This window comes from Electrophorus electricus, chromosome 1, assembly GCF_013358815.1.
Source record: "Electrophorus electricus isolate fEleEle1 chromosome 1, fEleEle1.pri, whole genome shotgun sequence".
In the NCBI taxonomy this organism is placed as follows: domain Eukaryota; kingdom Metazoa; phylum Chordata; class Actinopteri; order Gymnotiformes; family Gymnotidae; genus Electrophorus; species Electrophorus electricus.
The window spans coordinates 30,028,831-30,052,916 of record NC_049535.1 but is presented as its reverse complement, the minus strand read 5'-3'; the positions used below and the strand labels follow the sequence as shown (position 1 = coordinate 30,052,916).

General features: G+C 38.7%; 1 long non-coding RNA gene across 2 annotated transcripts; it reads left to right on the top strand.

The window, feature by feature from the left end:
* Positions 1-2,683: 2,683 nt before the first annotated feature.
* Positions 2,684-7,218, top strand: LOC113569807. 2 transcript variants are annotated; one of them, XR_003409837.2, is made up of 5 exons: positions 2,684-2,862; positions 2,944-3,058; positions 3,989-4,062; positions 4,217-5,391; positions 6,159-7,218. It is a non-coding gene; the product is annotated as an uncharacterized LOC113569807 (long non-coding RNA). The 2 variants fall into 2 exon arrangements; XR_003409836.2 differs by having other exon boundaries at positions 3,989-5,391.
* Positions 7,219-24,086: the final 16,868 nt, after the last annotated feature.

Below are 24,086 nucleotides of genomic sequence, written 5' to 3'. Positions count from 1 at the left end.
AAATAAAAAGAAAAGTCAAATTAAAGAAAAAATGGTTAGTGATTCAGTCCATAATCTCTCGGATTAAAACAGTTTAAACCCTGAAATAAGATTAAAGGAGGTGGAACACAAGATAAGATGCTGCTCTCTGGGACAACTGAATCATTCAGACATGACCTGAATGCCACTGACAGTGGAAGGTCTCCAGGTTAAAGACCATACTGTCTTTAAGACATCAGTCTTAAACATTGAATATGAAAGATATTTTATAGACAGCATGATATCCAGTCAGGGAGTATTTTTATATTTTATATCTCGATTTGATTCCACTTGTACTTTTATAAGAAAAGGTTACTAAAATCCATTCAAACTTGAAACTTGAAAATCCATGAAACATTTCAATCCTGATGAGAGCAGTATTTTCTATTGCTATCCACCACCATCATCAAATCACCAGTTGAGGGAAAACAAATGTTTTGGAAGAATATTGTTGCATCTTTGCAGTACACTTCCAGATACTTGCAGACCCCATGCCAAGGCACAATAAAGCTGGTGCATCACATTGGCACAACAACTTACTAAAGCCAAACCACAGGGTGGCTTGAAATGAAATACTGGCTAGTTTAGTTAAAAATCTACACTCTGAAAATTATAGGTGGGCCCACATGTGCATCCCATTTGATGCTGTGCAAATCCCTAGTGCAAGGTGTGTTTATCGGTGAGAGACATCAGGTGTTGGCTGGTGGGGCAAGTAGCAGTATACTTCTACATATGTACATGAGTCACTTTTCACCATCACTGCCACTGTGCAGTGGTCAACTTCTATTGTCTCTTCGAGGTGTTCTTTTGTTCTCCGTTAGAGGCCCTGACTGTACTAGTAGGTATTCGTATACCTCATCCTGGGTTCACAGATGTAGCAATTCTCTCTTAGGCTCATGGGTGTGCAGTAGATCATTTGTGCACTTTTTTACCACTTTGAATTAACACTCATTTCAGCACAGCTTTGATGAATAAAGACCAGTGTTCCAAATATTTTTTAAAAACTCTTTTACATTAATGGCTTGTTGCCATTGACCCACTGCATTGTGTTGACTCATAATTTTTCACTTTATATTTTCCATCAAGTCACCTTATAAAGCCATAATTTTAAATTGCATTTGGTTTGAAAAGGACCAAATTTATCCTTTCTGCTTTCATTGATGGCTGACTAATAATGACTGACATGTGAAATGGCTTTAAAAAATCAGGTTGGGTTGCTAGGGTATGGCTGTTGGGATTCAGCCTCCATCCCCTGCCAGACCTTTTCATCGGATCCTAAAGAGGTGAAGACTCTTGCAGTCCATCTCTGGAAGCCCACTTACATGGTCCTCTGAAGAACACAAGCCTACCTGTTCCCTCTATCGTCTGCACCCAACAAAAGCAGGTAAGCACACTCATCTCTGTAAGCACAAAATATTGGGTCTCAAGAACAGCAAATAGTTTTGGTATACACTGATAAAGCACCACATTTCACCACAATTTATAACTCATGTCACTGGTAGTTAGTAAACATTTTATTGAAACATTTTATTGTTCTTAAGTGGTGAGTAGAAAGGAATGGAAATAAACTAAGAATAAATAAGTAATTCTCAAGTATTTATGCATAACATTAAGCTGTGTTGGCTGAGGTGAAGGTGTTTGACTTGAAATCCAATGGGGCGTTGTAACATCACACTTCGTATGGAAAGGCCTGCCACCTTCTGGTAGCGTCGACTTTGTTGACTCTTCTCACACTGATTGTCCCTTATTGTTAACCACGCCCCTCTTTCCAACATTGTCATTTGTTACACCTGCACCTTGTTACTCATGTCATTTATATATGTATTTAAGCTCCTGTATTTGTAGTGTCATTGTCGGTCATTCATTTTCATGTTCATTGTTTTTATGATTCACTGTTTTGTTCTACATGAGTGCTATACTGTTTATTGTTCATGTTTATAATCTGTGTTTCATTCTCATTTAAAATAAATGTCTGTGCACATCAAGACATGTTGCTGCATCCTGTTTCTTTGCCTTGCGGCACTCGGGCCATCAAGTTTCCCTGTGCAGGTGTGACGAAGGTTGAAGTCAACCAAACCTGGTTCTTGCCCCTGGGTTCACAGGTGGTAAATATGTGCCCTGAGCACTGGACAAAAAGCCAACATGGCTTTCGTAAAAGTTTTGACATCCTGTGTTGCAATGACTCAGTGATTTCATTTTGCAGTTTCTACAGTGAGGAATGTTATTTAAAAAGTGGCAGTTCTGGAGAACTGTGGAGGTCAAGTTGAGCTCTGGAAGACCACAGTCTCTCTGAGAAATATGTTTCTTAAGTTACCAAAGGCACTGATATGAAAGGCAAATCTAAAGCCCATATAACTGCCAAGAACCTGCAGGAAGTTTGAATGAGGAGTGGTGGTGTACCATTCCACTGTGTAGTGTTATGTGACAAAACTAATCTTCACGGAAGAATCTAACCTGTGACTTTATCACAAAACTCAACGTTTAAGGATACTACAAAACATCTAGCAGCCCAGATGGGTTATGGAACTAGTGCTGTGGAACTGATAAATAGTGATGGGACCTGCTGTGGCGAGAAATCCAGGAAGTCGTTTCTGACGCTTGCGTCGAGGCTTGCTTCTTTAAGGTCGAGTGACGTCACTGATGACGCCTGAAGCCTCGCTGGTTCAGGAAGTGTTTCGAGTGTTGGCCCAATTTATGAACATATATATAAAGCGTAATGGATCCCCGCAAAATCTGCGTTTGTCTTCTGTCAATTTGACATTGATGAGCCTGTTCTCATGGAGCCTGCTAAAAGGAGAAGGGTTTCCCCTGTATGGAAACACTTTGAGCAGATCGCTCCAAAAGGTATTGCACATAATATGACTGTAAATAATGAAATGTGTTACTACTATAATATTCACAAATCGGTTTTTTTCCCATTCCAAGGTGAAGTGTTTGTTGTGTGCCAAGCAACTGGGATACAACAACATCTCATATATGCTGAGGCATTATCGTGCTTGTCATGAAAATAATGAGTGTAATAAAGTTGGATCCAGCCAAGGTGGGTATGCGTTTCCATTTTTGGTATTTGTTAATCAACCATGATAATAATGACCAAGACCATGGTGCTATATTCTTCTCAAACATCACACATACAAACAAAACAACATGTGCACACGTTCATGTAATTACTTTTGACATGCAAATACTGTAATTAAACCATAACCTAATTTAATTTTTTTGCAATGTTAACATTAACATTATGCACATGTATATAAAATGTGTATATATTGTAAATATACATATTTATATATTGCATTATTCTTATATATTGCATTATTATTATTCTTACATGTTGTTTGCAGTTTGGATTGGATTATAAAGTGAATTTCATTGGCGAGTACTGTATTTTTCAATGACAAAGTGTAATCTAATCTTTACACAGCAGTGACCAGAAAGGAAGAGCTGGATGAGGCTTTGGTCTCTATGATTATTACAGATGAACAGCCATTTAGCATAGTTGAGGATAAAGGCTTCAGGGACTTTATAGTAAAATTGACAGCAGACATGTGGATATCTCTTAATATGAATGCTTACTTGGCTGTGATCTTCCATTTTATAGATGACAACACATGTCTGAAGTCTACACCTCTCGGTGTAGTGAAATTCCCACAGCTGCACATCTGAAAATTTGGCCTGTGTGAAATCCTCTCTTATGGAAGAATGAGGACTAAAATCAAAAGTCACATGTTTGGTTACTGATGGCGCATCTAAGCTGTGTCATGCGGTCTGCATTGCTCATACCTGGAATATAGTTGGTAAAGGCTCTTGAACTAACCCCAGTGCTATCTGCCATTCGTACAAAGGCAAGGAAGCTGGTGGGCTATTTTAGAAGCAGCACAACTGCCAAAATTGGTAACATTATTTTCATATTTGTTTAAACATTGTTTTATATTGCTACATATATAATGTTTACTTTTTATTGTTAAAGGAGAAGCTGGACCCTGTTCAAGAGCATATGGGAAAACCAAAAAAGAAACTGATTCAGGAGGTTGAAACAAGGAGGTACAGAACCTTTCAAATGCATGAGCGATTAGTAGAACTCAGGGAGCCTGTGGGGGCAGCTTTGGTCGGCTTATAAACTGACATTCCTGCGCTGACCTCTGATGAGTACAATAATGTTTGTGGGTGCCTGTCTATATTGTCTCCTTTTCACGAGGCCACTGTGGAGCTGTCAGAGGAGAAAAAGGTATCTGGCTCCAAAGTTGTGCCATTATTGAAAATGGTTGAAAAGATGCTCCAGGAGGAGGCAGCCAAGGCAACGGTCCCAGTAGCGAGGGAACTGGGAGAGCACCTCATCTGGCTCCTTAGGGAAAAGGCTCCACAAAGTCCAAAGCATGAGCATTATATCGCTGGCAACGCTGCTAGACCCAAGATACAAATCACTTGGCTTCTTTAGCCCAACAAAGGCAGATGAAGGAATAAAATGGGCCATGAATGGGCCAATGTAATTAATTGAGTCTAGACAGTCACATTCAACCCCAGCTACAGCTTCAACATCACAGGATGCTGTAGCTGAAAGACTTGGTTAGTATTTTTGCATTGGTTTAAAGTCAATTTCAGTGTTATGACCTCATTCATATTACCTGATTTTGCTTCTGAGGAAATAAGTTGTGTCATTTTGATGCCATGGTCATGGAGGCCAGAAGAACCTGGCTGAACTGAATATCAGCAGAACACAGGATCCCCTCCAGTACTGGGAGAGGCAGAGGTGCATATATACAAACCTCTACAGGCTGGCTCTGGGATACTTGTGCACCCCTGCCTGTAAATGAGTTTCCAGAGAGGTTATTTCCAAAAATAGAAACTGACTGAGTCTAAGCACAGTGGAAAAAAAAAATTGTTTCTTAATAAATGTGAATGAAGTCACCACAGTACTCATAAGCATAATCATGGTCCCATCTTTGAAAAACACTGCAACAATCTTAAAAATATCTCAACATAAACATCTCATGTACTACTTCAACATTGACTGAAATCTGTTTTTTGACACTAATACACCTCTATTACCATTAGCTAATTAGCTATGCATCAAAAATAGATTAAATGAATGAATGAACCACACAAAATCATATTAACATGTTTTTACTCCTCTAGTTGTCAGTGACTATTCCCATGCTGACACTGGTGCAAGACAGCCAAGAGCTCCATCAGAAATAGTTCAACTGACAATAAAGGTTTTGACCAGCAGGGGGGCTTGTGTGCACATGAAGCCTCGAGATATTAACCTTTTTTTTTAACCAATTGGATGGAAATCTAAGGATTCATGAGGCTTCATCTGACCATCACTACTGATGAAGTCAAAGTAGAATTTTATGGCCACAATCAGAAGAGGTAGGTTATATTTTAGAGGGAAAGGGTACCGCGTTTTATGAAAAGAACAACCGTGCTAACTGTGCGTCACAGAATTGGCGCCTGTCGCTGGTCGCGTGGTACGGCCCGCCACATACAGTGGGAGCTTCTCATTTGTCTTGATTGTAACCACGCCTACATGTTTGGACACACCTGCACCTAGTTAGTGTTGTGTGTTTGTGTCTCTGTCGGTGTGTCGGTCATTGCTTCTGTTAATGTTACCTTTGTTTGCGTCCTTGTTCACGTTGTCAATATTCGTATTCGCTGTCTCTGTCAAGGGAGTCTCTGCGTCCTGCTCCGCGCCCTGCGGCACTCGGGCCGTTCCACTGTGAAGCATGGGCTTCAAAATCCCAGCAAATGCTGGAAGCAAATGTGAAATCATCTTTTAACTGGATTAAAAAAAAACATTTGCAAGCTGTGATGTCTGTGAATAAAGGTGTTACTCTGTAAGGTGTCCAAACGTTTGTACATGCCACATTGATTTTGATTTTTGATTTTTGATTTTTTTTATGTTATGGAAAGGAATAACTGCATTATCTTTTGTTGAAAATATTGTGCTTTGATTCGCTATAGAGGCTGTGTTTATTGTTTCTCAGTTTAAAAAAACAAAATGTGTAATTTGGCCAAACGTACCCAAACGTTCACATACAACTTCACCACAAGAAGGCAGCAAAGGCTCACTAATGCACAATGACACATTTTACACCAATCAGCCATAACATTAAAACTACTTGTCTACTATTTTGTAGGTCCCCCTCATGCACCAAGATGACAGCAGTAGATGTTGAAGTCTTGTAAGTTGTGAGGTGGGGTCTCCATCAATCTGAGACATCCCACAGATGCTCATGCAGATTGAGATCTGTGGAATTTGGATGCTGAGTGAAGACATTGACCACTGGCTTGCCTTCTTCCCATAGTTCATGCTGGTGCCATCTCTTCCCCAGTTAAGTGATACACACATGGGTTTCATCAGACCAGGCCATTGTCCATGGTTCAGTTCTGATGCTCATGTGTCCACTGTAGGTGCTTTTGGCAGTGAACAGAGGTTAGCATGAACACAACCGTTGGCATGTACTAACCACTGCATACCACAATCACCCCACAAGACCAACTGAGAAGCTCTGACCCAGTCATCTAGCCATCACAATTTGGTACTTGTCAAAGTTGCATTTCTTACACTTGCCCATTTTTTCTTCTTCCATCACATCAACTTTGACAACTGACTGTTCATTTGCTTCCTGCTATATCCCACTCTTTGACAGGTACCACTTTAATGAGATGTTATTCACTTCACCTGTCAGTTGTTTTAATATTGTGACTCATCAGTGTAAATACAGGATATCTTGGAGGCTAATAGAGATTGTATGAATAATTTATATATTGTTAAAACCATGTAACTCTGTACCTGATGAGGCGAAAAGCCTTTACTAAAGGCTTATGAACAGAAGTTAATTATATTTAACTGAACTCATTGTAGTGGTGTACATTAAAGCTTACCCTCTGAGGCTGTGCTATTTACATATTTCATTCTTTATCCTGATGGAATGACTTTATTCTACTTGCAAACAGACCTTTACTTAAGTATTATATAATTTTAAAAAATATTCAGTCAAAAAGCAATTTAAGGATTATTTGTTAACACCGATGTACTGCCCCTTTTTGCAGAGCAGGCTTACAATACTCACTGATGCTTCATAGATGTTTGTTTATGCAAAATGTAAAATGTAATAAATGTATAACAGTTTTTAAATTGATAGATTATGTATATTATCATTCATTGCATCATTTTCTAATCAGTAATAAAATGAAAAATTCGAATGCCTTTTAAAATTTCTACTAAGTCTACCTTTTTCTATTAGTTTCATTTTACTTTTTACAAAAATTATTTTTATATTTTTTTTTCTCCACAAATTAATGATGACTAGTTTTCCTTTTGTATAGTGTGATCTGTATTATGTTCAATTACACTTCTAATCTGTTAATATTACACTAGAAAAATAGAGGTAATTAGTCTGTGACTACTAAGTAGTCTTTATTTAATAATTTGTCACAAATTTATGCCATGTAACTTATTGGCTTTAAAATGATTTACATTATTACATTTTCCTGTTTTTTTTGTGTAGCCCTCATATGAAACAAATATCTGAATATTGTCTTTGTAGACAGCTTGTTTACCTAATGTTTTTAAATTGTTGTGATGGCATATTGTCATTCATATATGCCTTAGAATTATTGCTGTTATATGGTGGATGATTATTATTGTTGTTGTTGTTGTTGTTGTTGTTGTTGTTAATATGGTCATTCAACTGGCAATGAAGGAATATATGACTGCTAATAGTGGGCAATGGTCTCTCAGCGGTTAAGCTACTTAACTAGTAATCAGAAGGTTGCTGGTTCAAGCCCTGCTCCCACCAACTTGCCACTATTAGGCCCCTGAGCAAGGACATTAACCTTGAATTGCTTAAGTTATTTTCATTCATAAATGTAAATTGCTTTGGATAAGTGTCATTTAATGGCAACACATGTATGTCCTTTATACACAGTGTGAATCTCTTATTAACAACCCGCACCTGATACTGACTCAGTGAATAACGTTTTCTTTGACTTTCTACTGCTAGAGCTTTAACTTCTGTTGAAATATATTTTCCAGCTGTTCTGACCAATGTCAAAGGAATTTAGTGAAGCAGTTGGAGGCTAAACTGTTCTTCTGGGTGCTTCAAAACTTTCCTGTGCCAGATTCTTCAGTGCTTCAGTAGGGGCTCAGGCATTTGGTCTATAATGCAAATGAAACTAATTTTACTAATACACTTAACTTTGGTACTGCTTTGAAAAAATATATATACTAGTTTAGGTTAAAAAAAGTTTCTTGCTGGTGCAGTATTGTGCAAAATCCTGAGTGGCTGAAATCTGTGCAATGATACAGTCAACTAAAACAAAATGTTAACAAACGTTGTATTATGGAAACACTTCAAAAGAAGATTGTCCAATGCTTCAGCCAAGGAAGGAGATATGGTTAAAAAGTATACAAACAGACTTGGAGCAAAGGGGGATAAGACTAAAATCGTAATGTTCAGACTGTATATCTAAAACTTAAAGGCAATATCTATAAATAAGGAAACTTATTTATAGATAAGACTTATAGCAAAATTAATCTACCTAATCCTTATCCTTAAAGCTATATCTTTATATAAGATTATATAAATAAAAACTGAAACAATTATCTGGCATGAGCAAATAAATCTGTGATAGATTTCTTTCTTTATCTTCTTCATTCTTTTCTTATATTTTTGAATTTTTAAGCAAGACATGTAAAAGAGCCAACCAGTCTAAAGCTGTGGCTAATGCACTGAGCGGAATCCTGTGACTCATTCCTCAGACTTAGACTGCACTCCTTTCCTCATTGGTGTATTTATGCAAGCTGCTTCATTTTGGAATCTAGACAACACCTCACACTAGTGATACAGGAATGTCAATGTCCTCTGCAACATATTACAAATCTGTATGTTTGACAGCAATTTACAAGCTATATCAACAGGCTATATTTCAAGGGGTGTTTTGTAATTGCTCCTGTTAAGGGTTCAGTAGCAATGCAGGAAGAACAGGTCATGTAGGTAGAAATATTACTGTCCCATGTAGAAATATGAAACTATGTTTTCATTCTATATTAAGTGCTTAAAATGGAAGGTATGTAAAGCAGGGGGGTCCTACAGTTTAAGGAGAGAACTGTCAAAGTGTTTGAAGCTTCCTATTTCTAGTTTGTCTTTTGGGATTTGAGATATTTACCTGTGTCCTGGCTCTGACACTCTCACCACTACCAATCAAGTTTCTGCTTGGCATTGGAACAAGGCTGAGAATCAAAGTTGTTGCAAAGAGAATGTGTGGTTTAACACTAAATGGACACTTCCAAGGGAAATATGAAACAGACGTTAGCACTGAGAGGACTGGGATGTGATGAATGAGGTCTTTGGTATTGGCCAGAACTCATTCCATCACTCCTTCCTCCTCTCCTTTTTGTCTTTGCTTGGTCCTCGTTATTTTGCTACCATATGACCAGGGCTGGTTGGCATTAAAATGATCACACTACACTATTGTCTTAAGAGCACACCTTGGAGAGCAGAATCCCACAATCAGATCTGAACATGCATTTGTCCTACAATTAAGAACAGACTTTTGAGTTGCCTTTGAAGGCAGAGAAAGCCACGGAGGCAGAGCAGGGCCAGGGGAGGTAACTGGCCTGCCTAGAGCACTTGGGCCATAGTCAAACCTTTTTTCCATCTATGGAGTTTGTAGCTTTGGTTCTGTTGAAGAAAGAATGAAGCATAAATCTTATTTGAGCTTATTTTGTTTTACATATGTGGACATGCTTTACATATGTGGACACATAACTGAATTACAATTCATAAATTTGTACAGATATTAACCTGATTCAATATGGTTATGTAAAAAAGGCTTTGTAGACTTGAACAAGCCATTTTACACACTTTAAAACCCTGTATGAATTTACTTATAAACATTTGATATAATCTTAAAATGTATGAGTATGTGTATGAGCAGTAAAGAGTAAATATGCTCCCTTTTTTCTGGTCAAGGCCAAACACCCATATCAAGCCTGAGAGTTTATATATATTTTTTCCCCTTTCATATAGACAATGTACTGATCACAGGTTTACAGTTTTTTTAAGAGTCAACAGAAGTTTAATTTATTGTTTTGTATTGCTGAACTGCTCTCCTTACACAAAATCAAGGCAGGATTTAGATGGAGTACTCTGGATAAATACTTGCCCTGTAGTATTCTATATTGCAAGGCCTTCCTAGACTTCCTGTCCCTGGGCAAATTATTCTGAGCATGCTCAGCTACTGAGAGTGTGGGTGGTAGAATGAAGCTCACTGCTTAAGAGAGTGAGTGCACTAGCCTGACCGCTGAATTCCACTTGAGTCCAACCCACTGCAATACACAATTAGCCTCCCTTTGCTGGGCAGTGCAAAGCTATGTATAGAATTCTGAGGTTTATGGTAATTAAGGCTCTCTGGGATAAAATAATGTGTCTCAAACAGGGAATACTTCAGAGAAAGAAATATGGGTTGTGTTGTCAGAGCAATAATGAGTGGTCATCTTGTTGGAACTTTACAGTAAAAACATCCTTGCCTGAATCCTTTTGTCTACAGAGGTCTAGCTTCTTCCGTGATGTTCTAGAATTAGACTTAAGCTTGAATATTGACAACTTACCTCAAACAAGAACATAGGAAATATAGACCAGACTGGAAGGCAATGGCTGGTGAAATAGTGTGAAGAAAACTCAAAATTCTATAAACAGAGGTGGTCACCATTAGAAACACACTGTCCTAGTAGTCCACACATTGCTGCATTGCCGCCCTCTGGTACCAAAGCAGAGCTTTATAATGATGGAGTTTAGCAACAGTTTCTAAACCTGCAGTAATGGTTGTGCAAGTGGTGAAAAGATCACATGTCCAAAGGTGCAGCTCCCACAGTGTAATCTGCAAGGCACGTTTTATAAATCTCCTCCTTCGCATCAACAGAGGAATGCTCTTTTATGTGAATGTGTGTATGGATGTGTGTGTGTGTGTGTGTATGTGTGTGTGTGTGTGTGTGTGTGAGAGAGAGAGAGAGAGAGAGAGAGAGAGAGAGAGAGAGATAGATGGGTTATGTCTGGGATCTTTTTCCACTCTTGCTCTCTTCTCCAGATGAGTGCCTCCCATAGGGATGCTCGCTAGCTAGCCTGACCTTCTGACAAGACTTCCAGCTGTATGGCAGTCAAAATGGCCACAGCTGCCTTCAGTATGTGGGTTTCTCCAACAGGGAATGACGATTCATAAGAGGCAATACTGTAGCATAGAGGCAACAGTAAAGACAATGATCTTTTTCTTTTGCACTCTGAATTAGTCGGAAGTTTACAAAGGTGCATTTATTACATTTGATCATTTTATGTCAACATTGTTTGTTTTTACAACCCCCCCCCCCCCCCCCCCCCCCAAAAAAAAGTGAATGTAATAGTGTAATAGAGATTCTTTTACTTGAATCAACAGCTGTTGGCAGGTGTGTGCACACACTTTTGGGACTGACAGAAAGAAAGAAAAAGAGAAGTCTCTGTGAGTCCCCTCTGAACAGCAAAGATGGATGAATCTAGCAGTGCTTGATGTTGCCTCAGCATAAAAAAACCTAGTGTCTAATTAGACAAGTGTTTTGTTTTATAAATAGAGTGGCATTTATTTGCATTTTAGTTTAGTTTCCTAGTCCTGGATGATGTATACTCTTTCAGTCTGATGATTACCAGTTATATGAAATGAGTTTATTCATAATATCAATCTATTGAATACATGAGTGACACGTTTAATTACTAGACATATTTCTGGAGATAACATAAAGGGTTGTATCCACTTGCCCATATGTTTATTTAAAAATGCCTTTTAAAGCCACTGTAGCTGCCCAGCTACCAAAACACCCATTATATAAGTGTTCAAAGCCATCAATCATGAACTAAGTGAAAACTGCAGTAATGTTGTGGTTCGACTTCTAATCAATAATGTTTGGTTTGTTGTTTTCCAAACAAGGACAGTGTCATTGACGTGAAGCACCACCCACACAGGACCCCATGATCTTTCATTCCTTTGATCATCTCCACAATCTGTTTAGGTGCACAGATCTAGTGGTGGGTGAATCTAATATTTATAGGTAAGATAACTGAGTCTACTCAAGTACACTGTGGCCACTGCAATGACAATGTAAATCATACAAACACACTGATGTCAGGTGAGTTATAGGAAAAATTACTATTAAAAAACCCTTGTTCTGTATTCTTACTGAATTCTGTATTCTTTCTGACTGCTTTACATTTTTGAAAAGCTAGTCCTTCTCGTTACTGTACTTCTGCCGCTGAAAACATTAAGTTAATCTCATTGAATGAATAGCGATTGAAAGCCTTTGGCTTGCTGCTTAGCTAATTGCTTTGTGACGTACTTGTAATTGTGATGGTCACTTAAAATAATGCAAAACTTCAACATCTTTGAAAACTGGGGAAAAGATGTCACCCCCTCCTTTTTATGTTTATAATAACAATGCCTATTTTTGACTTCAAAATGTGAAAATATTATCTTAAAAGCAGCCACTCTGCACACCGAGTTTAACACAGCTCTCTACAATGTGATAAAAATGGTTGTTTACACATCTACATATATCAGATAGTTCAAATTTCAGTGCAGTGAGAATTGTGATACTTTTTGCATATGTTACTTCTTAGCTGGCAATGCTAATCACACAAACAAACAGCTGGCTGGATTTTACTTCCACTTGGTGATATTATCTGACACAATCTTCAGTTTCACTGTTATGCAGGTGATGATCAAGTCTGCATCAAGCCCACCGTCTCCTGACTCACTGATCAGCTGCCTGGCTGACATTAAAAACTGGATGGCTTTGAACATCCTCAAAGTTAATAGTAACAAATCTGAAGCCAATCTGATAGCATCTCCTTCCACTCTTAAGAATATTGGTCAACCCACTGTACTGTGCCTGGGTTTTATCCTCTGTGACTCAGGTTCGTAACCTCAGTGCTATCATAGACTCTAAACTCTCTCTTGAGGCCCACACTCCCGGATTCTGTATCAGAAACTAATTCATGCTTTTATTACACCCAAACTGGATTACTGTTCTGGTTGAGCTCCCTGGTAGTCTTCTCAAGAAGCTCCAATACATGCAGAATTCAAGAATGCAAGAGTTTTCACACGCACCAGATCATGGGAACACATAACCCCAAAGTAAAACAAACAACAACCATACACTGGCTCCTGGTTCATTATTGCATACAGTATAAAATCTTTCTCTTGGTTTTTAAATCATTACACGGTCTGGCTACTGATTATCTCTCTGTTCCATTGTTCAGACACAATCCCACACAGTTGCTCCGGTCTGCCGATGCTCATGTACTATCCTGCCAAACTACACACGTATGGTGATGGAGCTTTTAGCGTTGCAGGCCCAAAGCTGTGGTACTCCATCCCCTTGTAGCTCTATCACTGTCCCCCTTCAAACAGCATTTAAGACTTTTCTCTTTCAGACTACCATTTATGATCTGTAAATCTTTCTTTCTTCCTGGTGCCTCACTTCTTTGTTACTTTATCATGGTTGTGTTATGTCCTGCCATTCAGTACTGTAACTTTTACCAGGTCTTAATCTCTAATTTTATTTTCATTTATCCATTTTTTATATTCTTGTTTCACCCTGCTACTCTCTTCTTATAATTCTTATCATGTTTTTATTTGCTCTCATACTGTAAAGTGTCCTTGAGTATCCTGAAAGGCACTAATAAATAAAATGTATTATTATTATTATTATTATTACTGCTACTACTAGCTATCTTGCTAGCTAGCTTGAGAACGAATAAACACTGCACACACAACTGTGCCCAGGAGGTGCATTTACAATGGTCCGGTGCGACAAGACACTGCACCGGATCCCATTCGTGTCGTTCCGTCAGACTTGGCCGCGCGTTGGACGATGGTTCCGGCACTTCGAGTTGTCAGGATGCGATACCATGCTGAAATGTATGCAAATGAATCCGGCCAACGCGATGCGTCTATCCAATCAGAAGATAGCTGCTGTTTGCGTAATTATTGTCACTAATTTTCATTATTATTATTTTTTGTTTGTTTGTTTTTGCAGGAGCATTCTTTGATTTCTTAGGAAATTAAACTTGAACTGTGGTTCAAATTTCAGAGCAAATATTATGCATGGAACTGTATGTTTTAAACATTATATGAGTAGGCCTCATTTGACATAAAATTATTTGCTGTACTCAACATTACATTAAACAAAGAAGACTGTTAATCAATTTATGATAATTTGTGGAAGAACTTTTTTTTTAATTACTTTTTTTTTTTAATTTAGCCACTAATTTAGCCAGTCGAATACATATTTCTCCTATAAAACAGAAGGAGACAGCCTCTGATTTGTGCTCTGGCCCGCAAACCTTACACCAGAGCAGATGCTGGTGCTAGAATAGCTGCAGCAATTCCCTAACCTCTAGGGGCTAGATTTGAATATACGTGTTTGTTCTGGAGATGCCTCAGTGGCTCTGTGGGCTTCTCACCTTGTCCATTCACCCGCCCTGGATTTGTCACCCCAGCAAGGGAGCAGCAGCTCTGTGGGTGGGCCCTACTGCCCAGAGCTCCCTTGCAGATACCACATGGAGCTAAAACACCTCAAATTACAATAGGGTATTCATTCTCAATAAAGCACTTTCTTCTGTTTTGGTTTACTGCCTTCCTGCTTAAGTTTAGTTTGGACAAGTGTCAGTTCGGTGTGTCCCTAGTCTAAGGCCTCGTCCATACCTACTGTGGACCTCTTCTATCATCTTTACAAATGTTGAAGGCTCTTGTCTACCACGGAATGTGCGTCCCCTTTCAAGGAGAAATACGCACTGGTGATCTAAGCACAGGGGGATGATGGCTGTGGTGGAGTAGTGGCCTGCCTCCTGTGGTTTTCTCTTTCATTCTCATATTCACTTTTTCCACTTTTCCATCCAAAGATTCTAGTCCGTTTTGTTTTCCCTCTGTCTTCCTTTCCTTTTCTCCCCCGTGCTACGAACCACTTATCTCATTGATACCCAGTGTTTTTATGTGTTTGGATTTTGTTGTCTTGTATTAATATTTTTTTGTTTTCTTTTCCTTGATGTCTCTCTGACGTTGCTTGATAAAAGTGCAATTCCCACGTCCTTCTCCATATTTATAACAGATCTAAGATTAGCTCGTTATTCACACTTTTAAATTAAACTCTGTTAAATCGGTCTTCCCCAACTGATCCCAGGTCTAGATCTTTTGGGTCAGGGTTTGGCTGCTCCCATTTCTCACCTCTTGCTGAACCCTCTGCCCCTCCCCCTTCCACAGATCTTGCATACATTCACTACTGAGTATTAACTGGCTCTGGCCATTAAGAGAGATTCTGTCCTTTGTTGTGCATTCTACGTTGTTTTATAGAAAATGCATTTAAAAGCTTTTTTTCAGCTCATGCGGCTTTGTGACATCGATTGAACCGGGAAGATGTGTGTCTGAATCTACACAAGATGCACATCAGCTCCAGATGGGGGCAGCAATTGCCTTTTTCCACTTTTCGCTATCCCTGTGACAGAAATGTTTTGCTTTCAGCTTTGAACACAATGTTCAAAGTTTTGTTTAACATCTCGTCATTTTTAATTTATAAATGCAATATTTTTTTTTCCCAGGCTTTGATCAGCAACCTTCAACTAAATGCAGAACATATACATTTCAAAGGCATCCTATGTATCTCCAAGACATTCTGCTCCATTTCAGAGCCAGATGAAGAAAATAGCTGTGTCCTGGAATTCTGAAGTGAGATCATTTTAGTGACTGACAGCTGTTAACGCCCCCGCGCCCCTGCAAGTTACATGCGGGGTAAAAGAGCAGAAAGGAAGGCGGAAGAAGAGAAAGAGGAAGAGAAAGAATGGAGGAAAGGAGAGCATGAAACAGGGTGGAGGAAAGAGGGTGGATGCCAAGGAGTCTTATTTGTCTTTTCAGAGACCATTTGGAATGTGAACGTGTCTGCTGTCTGGAGAATAGTGAGATTCTACCATTGTGCATTTACTTGCCTTTGCTGCACTTTGCGTTCCTATTCAAAGGCGAAATCATATGGCATATCTCTGCCAGTCTGATACACGTCTATTGATGTGTGATTGAAACTTGCTAATGAAAACCTTCAAAGGCCTGTTTGCATTTATTCTTGCATTTGTTTTTGTCACTGTATCCCCCAGTTTGAAACTTCCTCAACTGAAATTCAGTTATTCTGTGAGTACATGTGGGCTTTGAGCAGTCTAATCAAGCGCTGAACCAAAATGCTGTACCTGCATTAATATGATTAAGTGTCCTGTGACATTACAGATAACTTAGTGCCATACTGTTGTCACAGTCTCACTGCCCAGAGGTGCATGATTCAGGTTCTTTAATAACAGGATTTGGTTTTGCCTGACTGGATGGAAGCCAGAATTAATTTTATTAGTGAAATTATATGATACAGATTCAAATCAGTAGATTTACATGTTGTACCATGAATATATACAACTTTTAAAAGTCTGGTACTGACAGGTGAGGGTTGAAAGATTAACCAGTGATAACTCAGATTTCCTCTTTGGCATCAACACTTCTAGTGGTCAGCATAGGTACTAATATTGTGGCTCAGTGAGTTCTCTTCAATGTTCTTACAACAATGGTGAAAAATATTCTTTAAAATGTCTTTGAATTTACAAAGAAACAAGAAGGAAAAGGGAATTATCTCAGGAACCCAAGCTATGCTCACTACAGGTAGAGACAGGTAAGAAGGCAAACCAAGGACCCTGTCAGAAAGGGTGCGTGGTTTGCCAAGTTCATGGGGGAGGGGCTTTGTTATGTTATTTGACCCATCTTCCAAATGAGTGGTCAAAAAAGAGTGTGGAGTAGGCAGGCTTAAGAATTTATAATTGTTAGCTGGGTTTAAAATGTAACATGTTACCAGACCCCCCACACACCCTCAACAAACAATAAATTATTAATTGAAGTCAGTCACCTTCAAAAGACCATGAAGGGCTCAAATATTTATTCAGTCACTGTCTCGCTTTCTCACTGAGGTGCCAGCTTATAATCACACCTCTTCAGACATATCATTCTGGAAGTTTCCTCCTTGTCAACACCCCACCCCCTTAGATAGACAGATAGATAGATAGATAGATAGATAGATAGATAGATAGATAGATAGATAGATAGATAGATAGATAGATAGATAGATAGATAGATAGATAGATAGATAGATAGATAGATAGATAGAATTCTAAAGTCAATTTACTAACCTCATGAGTGATTTGACTTGATAAATAGTATATATATATCCTCTTATCCTTGTTTCTCTCTTGTGTTACTATGTGAAGTTATACTCTATCCCCCTCTCCTGTTTGTGTATATTATCCTTTGCAGGGGCTCACAAAATGGCTGTTATTACATCACATCTGATCACTGTTAAATAGCACTTCAGAATAAGATGAACTGTGGGGAGCGCCATGATTTTTTCATTATAAACACTATTTCCCCTCTGAACCGGGGCTCACACACCATCTTCTTGATCATCCATAACAGTATAAATGAGGATTAAAACATGTATTAGGATGTGTTGATAATGTCAGGAATTACATAAAAGATGAATAATAAAGACCAGAAATCAACAAAACAAGGAAACAAATACTTTTGTCATGAATTTAGCATTGGTTCCATTCATACAGTATTTAATCAGGTTAAATCCAATGGCAAACACATGTTAAGCACAGCCAGTAAAATCCTAAGAGTAAGTCCTTAAAATATTTAACTGTGGTAGCTGGAAAAAGCAAAACAGTAGACATTTTAAAAATGTTAGCTCTCTCTTTGCTTCTTCTCTTTCTCTGTCTTTTTTCCTCCTTCTCTCTCTCTCTGCTCCCTCTCACTCACCCGCTGGACTGAGATCAGCTGTAAGGCATGTGTCTGCCTTTTTCCAACCTCTTTGTTGAGTTCGACCTCGGGACGTCCTACCCACCCCACCCTCTCTGTTTTTTTCCTCCTCTGATGCTTCCCACATATTCTGGCAAGCTCTCAATGTTGATGTGGCAGTCAATTAGATGAGTCTTTGGAAGGAAGTGGGAGAGATGAATATGCATGATATCCTAAATCTTTCTCGTTTAGTTTAGTAAGGGTGGGACCAGGAGCATCAGCTATACTGCTGATATTCAACCACTTATCCACACATTGTAACCGTAAACCTTTATCTCAGTGGATACCTATATCGTATTTACATGTCTTATTGGATATGCTGGATAATAAAAGCAAAATGCAGTAGTTGTAGATACACAACTATACAAACTTAAACATTTCCTGACAGACCCAGAATGTGGAAGCTCATGCAGACATCTGCACACACAGGACAGGGGGTCTTATGATAAAGACACCCTATCTTTTTCAGACATTCCCAGCAGCAACAGAGCTTATTGATGTTAAAATGATTATTGCCCATCTCAAAATAAGCTATTTAATTATCATCAACAGTGGTAAAGATTTGCATGTATGCCTGAGTGTAAGTGTCCAACTGTATTGTTTAAGGAGAAAATGTCAGTTGCCAAATACACACACACACACACACACACACACACACACACACACACACACACACTTTTTCCAAATTTACACTCACTTAAAGCTTACTCCTGTAAATGTCCGTCATCATCAGACCAGTCTTATTCAAACTTCCCTGTAATTAAGTTATTTTTATTTTAAATACTTCTTCATATAGAACTTTATAGATATATAACTTTAGAACTATAGATATAGAACTTCATATAGAACTTTATAGAGTATGAAGAAAGTCATCGTTATTGATCCAGTGATTTTAGTGGTGACAATTGTTTTATTATTAATTTATTGGATATACCTAAACTGTCGTGATGTTTGATGCAAATTTCTTATTTTGTGCTACTTTGCTGAGAACAAAGGAATGGGAGACTGGAAGAGAAAAGGCAGGGAAAAGTAGCAGACAAAAGTAGACTTTATTCAACCACTCATCTTTCAGTACCAGCACTGACCAATAGGACAGCTTCAGGCAGGAGCATTGCTCCACCCATTGTATGAAATACCTCTAACCTCTGTGAGAAGGCTTTTTTCCTCCCCGTTTTTAATCTGGATGGACTTGAGGAGTGACTTAACAAAACATTTGTCCCTCCACAACAAGCAAGGACAGCACCATTTCCATTTTTACTTCTTACTTATATTGTTTCTTCTAGAGCAATTTTCCTGCAAATCTGATTTGTTCATGCTAAAGTTCATCAATGTATGTAGACTATACTAAACGAAATGAAAAGAGAAGGTTCCTTCTTGTTACTTTTAGAATTGTGTGATGTGAATCCTACAGTTTAGGATTCAGTACCCTCCATGACCTCCAAAAAGAAAAAAAGCACACTGCACACCATTCAAAAAACAGCATTTCACATGTTTTTTCTTTTGTTATTAATGTAAACACAGCCACTAGGGGGCGACATCTATAATGAACGTCTATAGATTTTACAATCATCTTTTTTTGCACCCACACCTCTTGCTTTTTAGTCACTATCCACCTTCTCCTGACAAAGTAGATGTGTTTTGTTGATTTACAGTAAATAGAGTGACTGGTCCAAGATCAGTTTGGTTCCTGTGTCATTGTGGTTAAAATAAAGACTGAGCTGATTTCATCAATATGAGTGCAGCAGGGTTTGCTCTGAGATTTGTCAGAATGACAAAGTGACTCATAGGAGAAACTGGGAATGGTAAAGTAGGCCAGGAGCAAAATAAAATATTTTTTCCTGGAGTTTTTTAAGTGGTCTATATTCATTATATGTTTGCTGCTAATTTTAAAAGTAAAAAAATTGTATGTTCTTGCTTTTTGCATCCCCTACCCACAGTCTACACGGTGTAGCCTATTTGTTGTTTCCATTTTTCCATTAAAATAGCATGGATGCCTTTGAAGGATGACCTCTGATTTGACAGTGGTTCAAACAGCTGAATGAAAATGACTGTCTCTTCTCTTCCTTATGTCAGGGCAGGTAGGTCTCTGGGCCCTGGTCTTGCCACGCTGGCTGATCATTTGTTTTATAAGGATCTCCCCTGTGTTTCTACCCAGCTAGTGGCATGGACCCTGGGCTTTTTAAAAGCCCATCGTTTCCACAAACTCGGAAAGTCATAAAAAGGCCTATCACTCCATCTTCCCTCTTTACCTACCTTCTGCTGCCTATTATCACACCAGGGTTCAATAAGTAGGTTTATGGGAGCTAAGCTCTGCAGGCGTGGAAGGGTCCTTGGGCACCTTTGAAGTCCCTGGATGCCTGCTATGGGCCATGAGGGATTGACATCACTGTGGTCCCTGGTCCTAATCAGGGCTGTCTTTCAGCTCAGGTAATGAAGCCTTCTGCTTAGGGAAAATGACAAAACACCATTGCTTGGAGGTGGCCCATTTCCTGAAGGCCTAGAGGCTGGTGAAAGCTTTGTATAAGCCTAGTGCTAATCAAGTCACATAAGATGGTAATCCTAGTAATGTTTGTGGGATGGGTGATATGCATCAGTTACAATGCAGGGTTCTGTTGGCTTTACTGTCTTCAACCCATTACTGCAAATTTAGTGTTGTGGATACATTGAAACTCAACAGTATTCCATCATATGTGTGGATGAAACATCTGACATAAAAAAGTAAAAGAACTTGTTATTGCACCAGTGGGTTTTATTTTGTAATTTGTGAAAGATCCTAGCATTCTGAGTGGCAACACTGCAGATGCAATTATACCTTTTACATGAAGCATTTGGTACTCAGCATATTAATTCATGCCAAGAGCTTTGATAATTTAAACAATATTTCAATACAATCTTTGCAACATTTCATCTAGGTTCTAGGTTCTGCCCATTTGCCTAACAAGATACTTTCCCTAATCTTTATTATAGCAATTATAAGGGGAACTAGACAACCTCCACCAACATCTACCATGACAATCAGCGCAAACAATGCAGTTGTTAACTGGACCAAACCGTGGTGCTGACATATGCACCCCTACCTCTTAGCTTTTCCACAGAGGCAAGGAGTTTTGTTCCCTAACAGTGGATGATTTCACTCTCCCTAAGGGTCCCAAAGTCCCCCTTACCCATTTTAATAGCACAGTTTCCTACTGGTTCCTGGAACCCCATCAAACCAACCTAAAGACCCCAAAGTCCAATTAACCCACCAGGGCACCCAGCAAACCCAATCTCCCCATGCCTTGATCCTGGCGTTTGTAAAAAGGTGCTGTTTGCCATAAAATTGAGGTAATGTTCCAAGGGCCTCCTACATCCTGAATGCTCCGCTACTGTAAGGAAACCCTCCTTGTGATTCTGACACGTGTCCGCTAACACACGTGTAAAAGCATGCATTCAGCTCCACACAGTCTCACAGTTGCCTATGCTAGTTTTCTGTCACCATGACATCTAATTATTAACCACAGTTCCACAGTGATGCAGAATTTATTAGCAGGGCAGAATTTTCTGCCTGTGGTGGGTATTGTGGAATTGGACACAGCCATTGTGTGCTCTGTTGATGAGCATTATTTGCAAGAGCAAAAATTCTGATTATAAGTCTAGGGGGAATATCTGATCCTAGATGAGTCTGAAAGGGAAATCCAGAGTAGTATATTCTGAGTGGCATTACAGAGTAACTCCATTTAGAAACCAAAAGTATTTTGCTTTATATCCTCACCTGATCAGATTCAGCTTTCTACATGGCAAATCCAGGGCCACAATTTACCAAATAATGCCATGTGTCGCCACACTCAAAAGTGAGTCTTGCTTTCAAATCTTTAAAACGCATATATATACTAGGTAATTTACAGGTCATCAGGTACACTTTTGTGGGTTGAATTAAAATGGTGAGAGTGCTGCAGCAGGGAGCTATTTGACATTACTCTAGAGGGGTAAAGCTCCTAAGAATCAACGTTTGAAAGCGCGACAAATTTGTGCCATAATGTTCTCCCATTAGGCCTCATCCTCCTGGAGCATGTCTGGAATGCCGAGGGAGGGAGTTTTCAGAGAGTCCAACACAGTCACGCAGCAAACACTCCTGCTGCCACCATTTATCAGGCTGTTATAAATTTCAGTGAGTGCTTCAAACCTTCAATTGTCAGTTTGTGTACTGTTTGTTATTGTTTGTGAGAATGCGTCAAAAGTACATGATAATGCTACTTTGATTTCATATTGAAGCACTAATATTTTGTAAAATGATTAATATTTGTCTAACAGTTTGCCTTTACAAATATCTTTTTATTAATTAAATGTTATGGTTTTGTGAATGTCAATGTATTGTATAGTCTTTAATAATGTGTAATTGCAAAGGATAATAGTTATCCTGCAGAAATGTATGGTGTTCATAGCCAAATACTAAAAAATATTCCTCAAAGAAAAGTCCAGCAGTTCCATCATCCTGTGGCAGCTCTCCCTCCATGGAATGCACTCTACCACATTTCTTGGCTTGCAATTTCCAAAGCACAGAAGCTTCTGGAAGCTTCCTTTTAAGTGGAAGTTCAGAATTTAACTGGAGGGTCTCTGTCTGAATTCCCTTTTTCCACCTTTCCCTGGATCTCATCATTTGAGATTATTGCAATATCTTATTCCAGAAGCTACACTGAGCTGAGGCAGAGCCATCTGGCAGATGCCTCATTCTCTCAGTCTGAAATGCTGAGGAAGGTGCATCCATCTGGTATTGCTGTCTGATCTGTGGGCTCCCCTGAGAGCTAGTGTAACTTTTTTGCCACCTGATCTTTTGTGAGTAGGTGTTGTGGTGACTGACCTTGGGAAAAGAGATGACTCTTGCTTTCACTTATGGCTGTCAGAAGAAGTGTCACTAAGTTATCATTAATGGGGTCTGAGAGGTCTGTAGTTAGCGTACAGATCCCTAAAAGGCCATTGAATTCACTGCAAGTAAAAGCAACTTCAGCATTTAAAACATTTGCCATTACTTTGCCAAGATTTAAGTGATATTTAATAATGTGTGTCTATTTCAGATACTCTACCATAGCTTACGATTTCCAAACAGAATATAAAAGGAATGATAATTGTGAAGTTACTGGAAGCAAATGAAGCAATCTATAGAAATCATGATCATGAAAATCGTGAAAGAGGCAATTGATATTAAAAAATAAAACCAGATCAGTGGATAGCAATATAGCAAGGATTGAAAAAAAAAACAGCTCTGTTTCAGTCCAAGTAAAACATATCGAAAAAAGAAGACTGGGTGACCGAGGAATAAGAGGAGAGACAATTGTGGCCTGTTTGGGTGGTTCTTTCTGGGGTAATCTGTGCCTGATGACAAAAAAGAGCGTGCCACTCCAATAGCAGAATTTGGTTTGGATAAATTCAGTGTTAAACAGGGTTGGTTTCATTTTGGTTCATAACTTAAATACTGAAACAGTAATCGCATTTATGTCATTTTAGTAAAAGCTAAATGTCACATATATAGTATGTATACATGCGTATGTAGTTATTGTATCATAGTAATATATTTACAAATGCCTCATTACAGAAAACTTTGTTGACCTCTCTTAAATATTTTTTATTAATGATCATGTCTTTGGATTGGTCCTACAGTTAACTTATGGGAACAGTTAAGTGTTTACTATTGATCTGCTGAAATAAATCCTAACAACATCCACAGAAAAAATGTCAGGGTCACACACAAATACAAAAACACAAACAGTTAAAATCATACAAAAACAGCCTAATTGATACTCAAATATATGAAGCATCAATTCAGAAGACCATCCTCATACTTCTTAAATATTACCAAAACATGTCTATGACTCCAAAGTTCAGGTAAACATTTTGCACATAAGTTTTCTTGGTCTTTAATATATCAAATTATCAGCACTTCTGTTAGTGCCAAGTGTTTGTGATCAGTACTATCATTAATGGAGGTCCAACTCTTACCCTAAAGGAGCTAATGAGTAGTCATTCAAAAAGTGCTGTAAACAGCTGCCTAATACTCACAGTCTAGTGCTACTATAGGACCCCTTAGATCAAGAATTATGATTAACATGTTCATACTGGACTTCTCCATGAAAGGCTTGGGTTAATGTCTTGCACTCTCTTGCCCTCTCCCTCTGCTATTTGACTCT